The sequence below is a fragment of the Arctopsyche grandis genome, chromosome 13 (genome assembly GCF_051622035.1).
Source record: "Arctopsyche grandis isolate Sample6627 chromosome 13, ASM5162203v2, whole genome shotgun sequence".
Lineage (NCBI taxonomy): Eukaryota > Metazoa > Arthropoda > Insecta > Trichoptera > Hydropsychidae > Arctopsyche > Arctopsyche grandis.
Window position 1 is genome coordinate 5214547 of NC_135367.1, and position 13005 is coordinate 5227551.

Genomic DNA, 13005 nt, shown 5'->3' on the forward strand with positions numbered 1-13005 from the left:
AATTAATTGTTAATTTCGTGTTCTTGAGCCTTTCGAAATACAGCAATTTATGTAATAAAAATGCTTCAATGTTTGTAATTAATTGCCTAAGAAGGCACAGGGGTTTACCTGATAAGCCTTCATGGTATATATCTTTGTAAAAATAAAATAAAGTCCGAATCATGTATTGACTAACTAGTGTTTTTGTTTAATTTCAAGCTTTCGCCTGGTTTTTTTTCCCTTTAGGAACCAAATTGTCTAGGAAGACGCATTGAACTCTACCTGTTAGGCCTACCTGGTACATAGACAAACATATATCTATGTAAAATAAAATAAAAATAATTTTACCAAAATATCTCGAGTTTTGTTAAAAAAAAATAAGGTCTTAAAAAATTGTATGCAAAGTTTGTAGCTATGTTTATTTAAATCTCGCAGTACAAAGGATTATGAATGTTTTATCACATACACGTTTTAAGCATAGGTGTGTTTTTATGATAGGCAGACTTGTTTCGTTTAATATTTTAATAGGAAAAAACTATAACATACACACACACACACACACACACACATGTGGGAAAACTGTGAAAATTCGCATCGTTTCTGTTTTCTTTCGCAACACTTTGAACGGGATCCCTGCCATTTGGCGCAAAGTTTGCATTTTTGAGTTTAAAGCGAACGAGACCGGAAGCTGCCACCGACGTGGTGAACGACCAATTTGAGAGGATCATAATGGTGCCGTGCTCTATTCGAGACGCATCCCCCAGGAAAAATTCCCCGAACGAATGGGATTTTCCGACGCTCGCGCGGAGGCTGGGGGGAAATTTGTGCTCTCGTTTACATTTGAATACACGTATACAGGTGGATGTTTCTTTCGCTTCAGCACGTCTTTTCACGTCGGCTCATTTTCTTAATCTTTTTACTACACAATTTTTCACTTATATATGTATATGTATATATGTATATATATATATATATATATATATATATATATATATATATATATATATATATATATATATATATATATATATATATACTAGCTGAACCCGGCTTGCGTTGCAATGCCAGAATAAGGCATGCAATTCCCATTCCCGTTTCAAGTGATGGTTGGACCTCAACTAACGTCCCTTCAACGCCGTGTCGTCACAAATCATTTGGTAACGTGGTTACCAACGAACTCATTTCCTTGACTACACAATGGCGCTTCAAATTTTCGCGTCAGTAAAATTGTAATTACGAATAGTATTATTAAGAGGATTTTTCCCATTTTTTTTCACAATAAGTTTCCCAGACATGCATACAACAAATCCTGAAAGTTTCATCGTAATCGGTTTAGTGGTTTAGGAGCCTATACGAGGCAGACAGACAGACAAACAGACATTCAATTTTATATATACATATGTATGTTAGAGTGAAAATGTATCAAACAATGAATTTACAACGTTTAAGAGGGCTGGATACCCTTAATTTTATTGCCGTTCCTTTCCTCGATATATGTACATATGTATATATTGAGTGAATGCGACAGTTGCACTTCCACTAGATAATACCTATTTTAAATCGACAAAATCGAGGTTTCGTATTCTCCAGTTTTCTCCTCCGTAACTGGAACAATTTAAAATAAAATTCATCATCGGTATGAGAAAGATATTTCTTATGTTTATATTTTCGTATTTTTTTAAAAATCAACCGTTAAATTAGCACGCTGGACTCTTTTCATGGGTGTAAAAACGAGGCGATTTTGTAGATGTTTGGTGGCTCCTAGCTCCTATAAAAAATAACTAATCATAAAAATAAAAAGATAGAAACATGCCTATAGTAGATATCCATAGCATATTAAAAAAATTATTTCTCTAGTGCCATAATTGAGAAAGGGAGAAGTGTAATACGTTTGTATGGACAAGGCGCTGGTGTCCAGCCCTCTTAACTCTATAAATTTAACCCTAACAACTCATTCTTAAATGAATAGGGCCAACCTTTACTTAACCTAACCCTTAAATAATACCAACCCTAGAAATCTAATCTTAAATGAATAAAACCAACCCTGAAAATGAAACTGGTTATGATTTCAGTGAAAATATATTTTCATTTGAAATATACATATTTATTTATTTATTTTACATACATATATACAAATATACCAGGAAGGCTTAACAGGTAAACCCCAAATGCGCCTTCCTGGTCCACATAATTATTACATATATACATGTAAATCTAAACAATATCTGACATCTATCGTCAGATATTACAAATATCGTATTAATACGATAAATAACCATGAATAACTTTCATGTAACAATACGAATTTTATATTCGATAAACAACCACAGAGACATCTATGGTAAGGAATATGGCGAAACCTAAGATATAACAATAACTAAAGGTTCGCAACAGAAAATAGGGAAGGAAACGCCAATTTTACAGGAATCGTTTCAATGAAAATCAGAAAAATTGGCAAATTCTGATAAGAAACGATCGACCTTTACAAATCAAGGTCTGGCCAATAGCGAGACTTAGCGGGAATCGAACTCGTAGCATCAAGTACGAGATAATTCAACATTCACCACTAGACCACGCTACTGGTTATATAAATATAATTTCACTGTGACATATGTATATGTATATGTAGATGTATCAAATACATTTTTCGTTGCCAGAAGAAGTACTCGTTTGAATGCGCGAATTATGTAGCTTCGATCGAAATGCCAATCATTGACGATTTTTCCTTTTGCTGTATTTTATTCAATTATTTCTTTTTTAAATTTGTCGTTCGTTTCCTATTAAAAGCGAAGAGGAAACATGAAAGCTTTCCCTTTGAGTGTACGTATTAATATTGAATCTCGAACCGATTTCTTCATTTTAATATCGCCAGCGTGAAGAAAAACTCGACGTCGACATTAAGGCCTTATTAAACTTTCCTCCATGTCTTTAAAAAGAAGAAAGCTTATTATATTCCATTTTTCTGTGCCAGTGTCAAAAGCATTTGCGTTTCAGTATATGTATGTATCTATGTATGTGCAAACATCAAAGGTTCGGAGGGAAAAAAATCTCAATCCGGATCAAATTAAATACAATTTTCCGAGAACATAGAGCGTACGCTTATTACGAAAATAAAATCTTCAATACGCATTTCGTATCGTACTATATAGGGTTTTTTTTTCTAACTCAATTAAAAATCGGTCGGTTCGTTTTCCGCTCAAATGAAAAAATAAAATTACGAGATATTATTTTTTCAAAATACTGTTTTATTGTTAAATTGGGTTGATTTACGGACGTCTTTTTCCGAACGTTGGGAAATCCAATATTTTTTTTTTTTTTTGAAACCGCTAAAAAAACTCGACTTTCTGCGGAAGATAGGATTACTCGGACATTTTGATTTATGTTTCAGAACGAAATTTCGCTTTTTATTTTTTTTTAATTTTAAGCAACGTTGCGCGTTTCAATTTAAAAGAATTGTTAAGATCGTATTTATTTTCAATTTGGAACTTTCGCATATAAAAACATCGAAATTTGATTAAATTGTGCCGAATCCTTTCAAGCTTGACATTGAATTTTCGCGACACGTTTTCTATATTATTAAATTACGTTATCGAATCTTCGGAATATCATCAATCTAATTTTTTAATACGACTGTATATATGTACATACATACATACGTTGATTTTAATTTGAATATTTGAGACTCTCTACAGAAAAACACAATTTAATTTATGCTCCTAACTTAATTTAAATTTCTTAGTTGAAACGAGTAAATTATATTTGTAAGAAATTCAACAAAAAATAAGTCTTTTATATGAAAATATATTCTAAAAAAACAACTTGATTATAATTTTTGACAATATAGGATTTTCATTCCAAATTGACCGTTTTTCACTTCAAAGTGGCATTTAAAAGGCCTCCATTTGAAATGAAAAAGAGTTAATTTGGAATGAAAAACCTGTATAAAAGCGAACTTATTGTATTTAATACGTAACAAAAACAAAAAATAATCGCTTTGTTTTTAATTTTAGACATTTTCTTTTGTTTTGTTTATTTTTGTATCGAAATAATTTTATTTGAATTTAATCTGAAATAGTTAGCAATACCATTTCAGATAATAAATATATAATACAGTAGCATATTTTTCCATAATTTAATTCTGATTACTATTAAATTCCTGCAATAAAACCATTAAAAATAAAAAGGTTAAATTATTCATACACTGAAAAATTGATTTAAGTTAACAGTTTTTGTCACAAAATTAATTAATATTGAATGCTGGGTATCAAAAAACGCCTAAAAAATTCGAGACACTTTTGTTCGAGGCCATTTTTATATTTATTTTTATCAAAAATTTAGCAATTAAAGTTAATCAAAACTCAAGTTAAATCAAGTATACAAAAAAGCTTAATGAAAAATGTTTATAATTATCATACGCTATTGGAAAAACAATAGATTTGGTCCGTTGTAGGCAAAGAAAGCTGACATTAAATTGTATATTATACGAGTGGAACTGCCCGGCGTTGCTCGGCGTTCGAAGTTAAGTCGGATTATTTAAGAAAAATTGCCAAATTGAATGGTTCTAGTGTGAAAAAATTAAGATTTGCACCGTAACTTTTCATTTTTACAAGGCTATTCTTAGTTTCACTTAATTTATTGGTCTGATACTATTTCCTACATTCTACCGATTGGTTTGATACTTTGCCATTTTGCGCGGTTTGTTCACCGATAAAAATATAAATCGCTTCGATGGTGAGAAATAATCGTAAAAATGCGTTTGAAAATCCAACAATTTTGAAGCCGATAAGTTTATTTAACTCGTTTACTTTTTCTGCACTATATCTTAATCAGTTAATCAACATTTAAATTAAATAGGTTTTTGAGCTTTTTTTCTAACTATATAAGATAATACTAAATATAAATAACAACAAGGAAAATAATATGTAAAATAGATAATGATCACTGAATTCAGCAGCTATTATAATAGAAATACATAATATTAGAATGGAATTACATAATATTAGTATAGAATTACATCCAATTACCAGCACCGTGGACTGTATGCTTTTCGAACATGGTGATCAAGGGCTCGAGCCCCACTGGTTGGTGCTGGTCAGACCATGGTTTGTGACTCCAGGTCGATCATTTCCATCAATTTAAAATTGTAAAAACCTTACATCGCAAGAAACTTTTTTTTACAGGAGAAAAAATACCCCCCTTTTAAGTTTATATCCAGCAGAATAGACTAGTGATTATCATATAATGCTTTGAGCAGAGTGCTCACGGGTTAAAATCCCACTGGTTTCTATTCTACATACATATTTATATGAATTTATTGAAAGTTTTGTAAAGCTACATGTACATAAGGTTTATAACCATTATATACATATATAAGAAGTACATTCATGTATTATGTTTATATGTAATGGATTTTTCTCATTTGCTTGAATATAACCAGAAGAATCGACTAGTGGTTAGCATATAATGCTTTGGTTTCTACTGGCCAGATCTTGGATTTGTGACTCCATGTCGATCGTTTCCTATCAGAGTTCAATTTATCTGATTTTCATTGAAATGGTTCTAAAAAATTGGCAACCTTTACCTATTTCTAAATAATAACAAACTAAAGAAATAAGAAGCATGTATTCTTTTTTTTGATTTTTAAATGCTTTTTATTATTACGAAATTATGTTCACAATACATCTTATATCTATTTTAATAGCTACTGATCTACTGATCATTTTCTATTTTACAATTTAATTTAATTTGGTTAGTAATCATAGTATTATATTATTCTAATGTTAATCTACTGCATAATAGGAAAAAGAGCTCAAAAACCTATTTACAATCCTTATAAATGTTCATAATACATCTAATACATAATATTAATTAAAGACTGTCTAAAGTCGATGACCTAAAGCAGATTGTGTTTAGGTAATCTGTGTTTATACCTGAAGGGTATAGACATTTTGTTGTAATCACCGAGACTCTTCACAAGTGTGTTAGTATGGTTATTAGTGATTCTGTCATAGAATCTACTGGTTAGTTTGTTAGTAATGTCCGTAACAAACGGAATATTATATATGTATGGCATGCAGTTTTTTCAGGTTAGTATATATGGGTGTATTATAAATCATTTTTAGGGATTTATTTTGTATTACTCGGAGCTTGGAAAGGTTAGTGTTCGAGGCGTTATTCTGATATATGTATGTATTATGAAATCGAGCGTTTCCTTGACTTTCAATTATGTACGTCACAATACTGAGATATGTAGGCCTGGGGAAAGTACATATGTATGTAGCTCAAGTGGTACCCAAAAGCGTGCATTCGAGCCTTACACACTCTCTAGACACGGTACGACAAGCGCACCGTGAGACACGCATTGATTTTTAATTAGCAATTTTGTGGAGTGCGTAATTAAATTGCGGGAAGGGTACGCCGCGGACCGGCTGATCTCGGGGGCGTGAACTTTTTGCCGGGAAGAATGAAAAATAAATGCGAGAGCGTAAAGCCCGGGGAAGCTGGATGCCAGGGATGGGGAGGGTTCCCGTCGGGGGGGCTGCGGGGGGGCTGCGGGGGGGGCTGCGGGAGGGCTGCGAGGGGGATTTGGGGTTTTTGGCGAGGGGGGAGAGGGGTGTGCGGCGGCGTCGGAAGTGGCGGGGGCGGGTGCGCCTCCAGAGTTCAGGGTTACCCGGGAGCGGGGGCAGATCAATATCTGACGGCTGTTGCCATGGCAACGCCGGCTGCTGCGCTCACCAGACCGAGTGCCTCCGTACACCGGAGGAAACCAACTTCCGCTACACGCTCGCCATTTTCACAATTTTCACCGGGGAAATTCCCACCGAAAATAACCGGCGATTTAATAAAAAAAAAATCACTATGCCTAGCTGTGTACATACATACATACGTATCCAGACACATTGGTATCCAGACACACGTCTGCTTTCAATTACTCGTCTCTTGTATGTACATAAGGATCTCGGTGTAATACTCAATAATAAACTAGATTTCTCTGAACATATTTCTTTTATTACCAACAAAGCATTTAAATCTCTTGGATTCCTACTCCGCTCAACAAAACCCTTTAATGATCCTTATGTACTAAAATTACTTTATTTTTCCTTTGTAAGGTCTCACCTTGAATTTGCCTCAATTATCTGGTCACCTTTTTATTTATCCCATATTAATTGTATTGAGAAAGTTCAACTTAAATTTACTAAATCCTTACGCTACCTTTTTCCTACCTATACCCATTCTACTGTTTCCGACATTTTAAAAATCCTTTCTTTTAACAATCTTTCTGTCAGGCGACGACATTCTGATGCTATATTCTTCTTTAAGCTCATAAATGTTTTCCTTGATTGTTCTGATTTACTGAATAAGGTTAATTTCAGAATCCCAGTTCGGTACTCTAGACGCGTTGCACTCTTTTCACTTGATCCTTTCAATACTAATTCCCAAAAATATTTTTATCTGCAGCGCGTTTATCGTATGTTTAACGGAGAGCTGAATGAGGTTGATCTATTTGGTATTTCCCTACATCAATTCAGGTCTAACATCAAGAGAATCTTGACCGATTGATTCATTTCTTCTCCTATTCTATTTTTCCAATATTTTTATACTTTAGTTTAGTTATGTAATGTGCTATTTAATCATATTATAGCTTTCATTCTTTTCCTTTTCATTTGTTTATTTTGTATTTACCTTTTTCATTTGTTTTATATTTGTAAATTTCAATTTCTTCTTATATTCTATTTTATAACCTTTTCCAAATATTTTAATACTATAGTTTAATTATGCAATGTTCTACATATTTTGTCATGCCTTTATTATTTACTTTTTAATTTGTTTTCCTTATATTTATCTTTTTCATTTTTTTAAAAATCTATTATTGGACTCGGATGTTACATATATTTTTTATTTACTATTTGTTTTTTTTATACATATCTATGTACATCCTGTCTGTTGATTTTTCAATTAATAAAATAAAATAAAAAATATGTAAAGGCTATCCGGTATCTCAATGTGATAGATGAACATTTGGACCTGTTTAATTGTCGTGTTGATGAATTGGTCAGTTTCATGAGATTCAACACGAGAATGATTGGCGACAGTGTTACTACATGGATGTGAAACGTGGACTCTGAAGATCAGGATGATCAGCTTTTGAGCTGTGGGTCTACAGTAGGGATCCCAAATATTCGTCGACTTCAACTATTCGAATATCGAATAGTAAATCAAGAGCTATTCGAATATTCAAATTTATTCTAAAATTAAAAAAACGTAATTACATATGTACCAAGCATAAATTTGAATGAATCGTCTTATCATAGTTGCCATTGAATTCCATTTTGTTTTTACAGTCAATAATAATTTCAATTTTTTATTTTCTTTTTTCATTATGATTTCTTGAAAAAATGTATATTTCGCCGGTGACTTCTCTAATATTCGTATTATATTTCTGATGTTTTCTAAAATTTCGTAGAGATTATTATCGATCGAAAAGTTTCCGTATTTAATGAATAAAAATCTTCTTCATTTTTATCACAATTATCCCCATCATATATTTAATTTTCTTCATTATCGTTGGTTTCTTCGTCATCACTCTTTTCATGTTGATTTTGTCTATTTAGTTTATAAAAAAAAACTCGAATAATATTCGAATAGTTGATGAAGTATTCGAATAACGAATGGCTGAAAAATCAGACAAATAATTCGAATACTCGAATATTCGAATATTCGAATATTCGATTGGGATCCCTAGTCTACAGGCGTATGCTGAAGATCCCGTGGACCAAAAAAGTATCAAATGAAACTGTCCTCGGCATGATAGGGAGAGGCAGGGAACTTGTTTCTGTCATCAAGCGAAAAAAGATGGAGTACCTCAGACACATGATACGGGGTACAAAATACGAATTTCTCCGTTTGATAACCATGGGGAAAATAGAAGGAAAAATGGATTGGTAGGAAAAAGTTGTCTTGGCTTCGAAACATGCGCATTTTAACCGATATGAGCGCCGAAGACCTGTTCCGAGCCGCTGAAGACCGATGCGGATATCTTCAAATAATTGACGAGGTGGTCGCCAACATCCGGATGCTGACAGGGCATTGAGAAGAAGAAGAAAAAGAATGATTGGCAATTTTTATTGTTCTTTTCTTTTTTTTGTAAGACTGGTGTGACGCATTGGGGCAACCTGTCAGGTCACATTGGTCATAATATTGTTATTATTATTATTTATCCATTTACATCATGTATTTATTATAATAATAAATCAAATATAAAATAAAATATGTACAATGTAGGTATACAGGTATAACTATATCCTGGTACTCATTTGAGCATTCCATCTACAGTACATGTTTATGTATTTCTTTAAATTTCTTCCTGTCAAACAATTAATTCCGTATTAATTTCCTTCTGATTTTCCCCCGCCTCAATTCAATGGGAAATTTACTAGAAAGTTTCCCTCTACAGCGTCATGATGACGTAGCAATTATGATTACAAAACAATGTTCATTGAGAGTATACTGTGAATATCTCGACGTACGTTCACGGCTTCGAATAGCCTTTGTAAATGTATATAATAGATCGTAACATTCATTACACAAATACTAGAGCAATAGTGAAACAGATCGTAACTTGGATTAGAAACTATGTACATCATAAAATCGTATGGAACGTGCCACCGAAAAGACGGGAACTTTCCAGCTTTCAATGTATATTTACGAAATTTCGTACTGCGTAAAGGATTTTGTTACCTTTCAAAAAAAAACCCACTAGGGAATACCAAAATTCTCGGTGGCCGTTTTCAGTCTACTCCTACTAGAAACCCCACACTCATTTACACAATGTGTATGCAAGCAAATATACTAAACATTTATTGATCATGTTATCAAACCACACACATATTGACCGTATGTCTGGTACTATCCCATCTTGAGCAAAGTCTACAATGCGCTCAGCGAGAAACATTACTCGGAAGCGCAATATATTTTTCAACATTGTAAATGCCCCATTATGCCGCGTACCCAGGAGATTGTATGCTGTTAGTTCAATGGTGGAATCCCACAGGGTATATATGCGAGACGCAGATAGGGATTCTTAGGAGTAACTATGTACTAGTGGATTCAATTCCAAAAAAAATAAATCACATATTTTATCTTTTAGTTTATACCATGAAGGCCTAACAGGTAACCCCAATGCGCCTTCCTAGCCAGAAACATTGTACATTTAAAACAAATATTATTATTATTATACAGAGTACATAAATACATATCAATTAATATCCACAGAGACATCTATGGTAAAATTGCAGCATTTTAAACAATTCAGCGAAATTCAGTAAATACATATCAATTAACATCCACAGAGACGTTTATGGTCAAATTTGTAAATTTACAACAGTTTGTACAATTCAGCGAAATTTGAGATTGCTGAAAACTCGAGATTTTGCCAGAAAATGGGTAAGGTTGTCAATTTGTTGAGACCGTTTCAATGAAAATTAGATAAATTAGTAAACGATTGACCTGGAGTCGCAAATCCAAGGTCTGGCTAGCAGAAACCAGCGGGATTTGAACCCGTGATCACTCTGCTCAAAGCATTATATACCTTAGTATACTAGTATATTCTGCTGGATATAAACTTAAAAGGAGGATAATACTTTTTCTCCTTTAAAAAAAGTTTCTAACAATGTACCCAATACACAAGATTTTTACAATCTTAATGCAAATTACGTATATATACTACTAGATAAAGTATTTATTACTGGTGTGTTAGATTAAATCTAGGTATAAGAGTTTGATCTGTTGCAAATCTTGTTAGTATTCAAGTACCACAAACATTCATCTCTATATAATGAATAGAAGGCACATTTAAATCGCAACCAATTGAATTAGTAAAACAAGATGAAATCATCGCACCCAATACTAGATACATACATAAGACTTGTTAAATTCAAGCCACAGTTGTGATTACTCGGTGCTTCAATATTGACAATCCCATTAATGTTGTCCAAATCAAATTATATTCTGATGTCGTTTATTTTTTGCTCCAGCGATAATGAAGTGGGGGAGGGTGGCAGGAGCAGGTCGACAAAATACTTCATTTAACTGCTTCACCTAAGTAAACCTGGCCGTACTTAATTTTCTGCAAAAGAAAATCCCCGGGAAGACGGTGCTTTCCCGGGGACGAGATGGGGGCGCAGGGGGGTCGCTGGGGGGAGGAGGGGTGTTTAGGGCGCTCCGCCACCCGTCGCTCCGTCAATATTTGCGCAAAATCTCATCGTATTATGGCCTCCGATGAACCTTTCATAGATCACAGGATCGCACCGCTTCGTGCGAGTCTGCTCAAGTAAACATTTGGCCACGCAAATATCAGCCCCGTAGTGCACACTAATGCTCTCCAGCCGCATTTTCTTTGTGGAGCTCGATTGAATTGCGGTGGTTCACTAGACTAGAAAATAAAACTAGTTGAACGGGTGAGGTGCTAACAATCCTTTTAGAGCCGAAAGCATAGTGTAAACTTTGACTTAACGTGGTATTCAGGTGGGTTCTGGGTTTGAGCGTCGCCTTTGTGACGTGAATCCGAATTGTGCTAAAACTATGTACGTTGAACCAATGCTGTCTTACGAGGGTTTCCGGATGCTCTTTGTTCGGAATTTTAAATGTCTTCATAAATAAACGTTCGCTCGCTCCATAAATGAGCTTATTTCAAATCTGTCTCAGATTTATTGGTAATTGAATATTTTGAGAAGATAAATGCAAGTTAAATATAAGAACTTAATGGGAGCTATTTTACATTTATTAATTCCGAAATAAATTGTGCTAAAAGCATTTATGTACAGCCCTAATAAATTTATGTACAATTAAATTTGATATCAAGCACTATTCGTATATATTTTTTATCAGTATCTAATATATAATTTCGAAAGAAAATTTGTTTGTATGTATTGTTGGTTCGTAAATCCGTAACGTCATCGAACAAATGAATCTAATATATAATTTCGAAAAAGACTATGTATATATGTAACATTCGATTTTTTTTTTGTTTCGATTCATAGGCGCCGGTTTGATTTTTTTCGATTCAAAGGATTCAAAATCCCCGGGAGCAAAGGCGCCGAGGGCGCAAGCGCCGGTGGCGAAGGCTCCGGAGGGCGCCGGGGGCAATGGCGAAGGCGCCTTTGCCATCGGGGGCAAGGGCGCTGGGGGGGGGGCCGGATTCTGGTATACATATAATTTCGAAAGAGACTTGGTATATATGTTTGTTTCTTCGTGACAGTCAATTTAATAAAAAAAAACAAATGAGTATTCAAATAAATTTATATAAAATAAAACTATTCAAATAAATTTAATAAAATGTTTACTATTAGATTAGTCATGTTTAAGCGGTTTATATTACAAATACCGAGCGAAGCCGGGTAAAACCACTAGTTTAATTATAAAAAAATATAACTAATAATCTTATTTCAAGACTTCGTATAATGTTACTGAATTATTATTGGAAAATGATTTATAATTGAAAATATTTTTTTTGACTAGTGTTGTGCCCGTCGAAATTTCAACGGGTGGTTTCGGAAACAAATTGATACATGATTTGGAATAAAGTTACAATACGAATAGTAATAATTAATCGGAATTGGAACTGAAACTGAAACGGGAATCGGGAATCTGAACTGAAACAGGAATTTGAAATCGGAACTGAAGCAGGAATTGGGAATCGGAACTGGAAAAGGAATCTGGATCCGGAACTCAAAATAGAATCGGGATCCAGAACTGAAAAAGGAATCGGGAACCGGAAATGAAATAGGAATCCGGATCCGGAACTGAAAAAAGAATCCGTATCCGGAACTGGAATTGAAAATAATAATCACTGGAATTGAAAATAAACATCCTGGCATTCTAAAATTTGTTTTTTTGAAATCTCCATACTGGTCAACGTCCCGGTATAAACATACAAACATTACGTCTGTTTTTATTTATATTATACATGTATTATATTACATACATATTATATTGTTGGAAAGCTGTTGTTTCAGAAATTGAGTATCA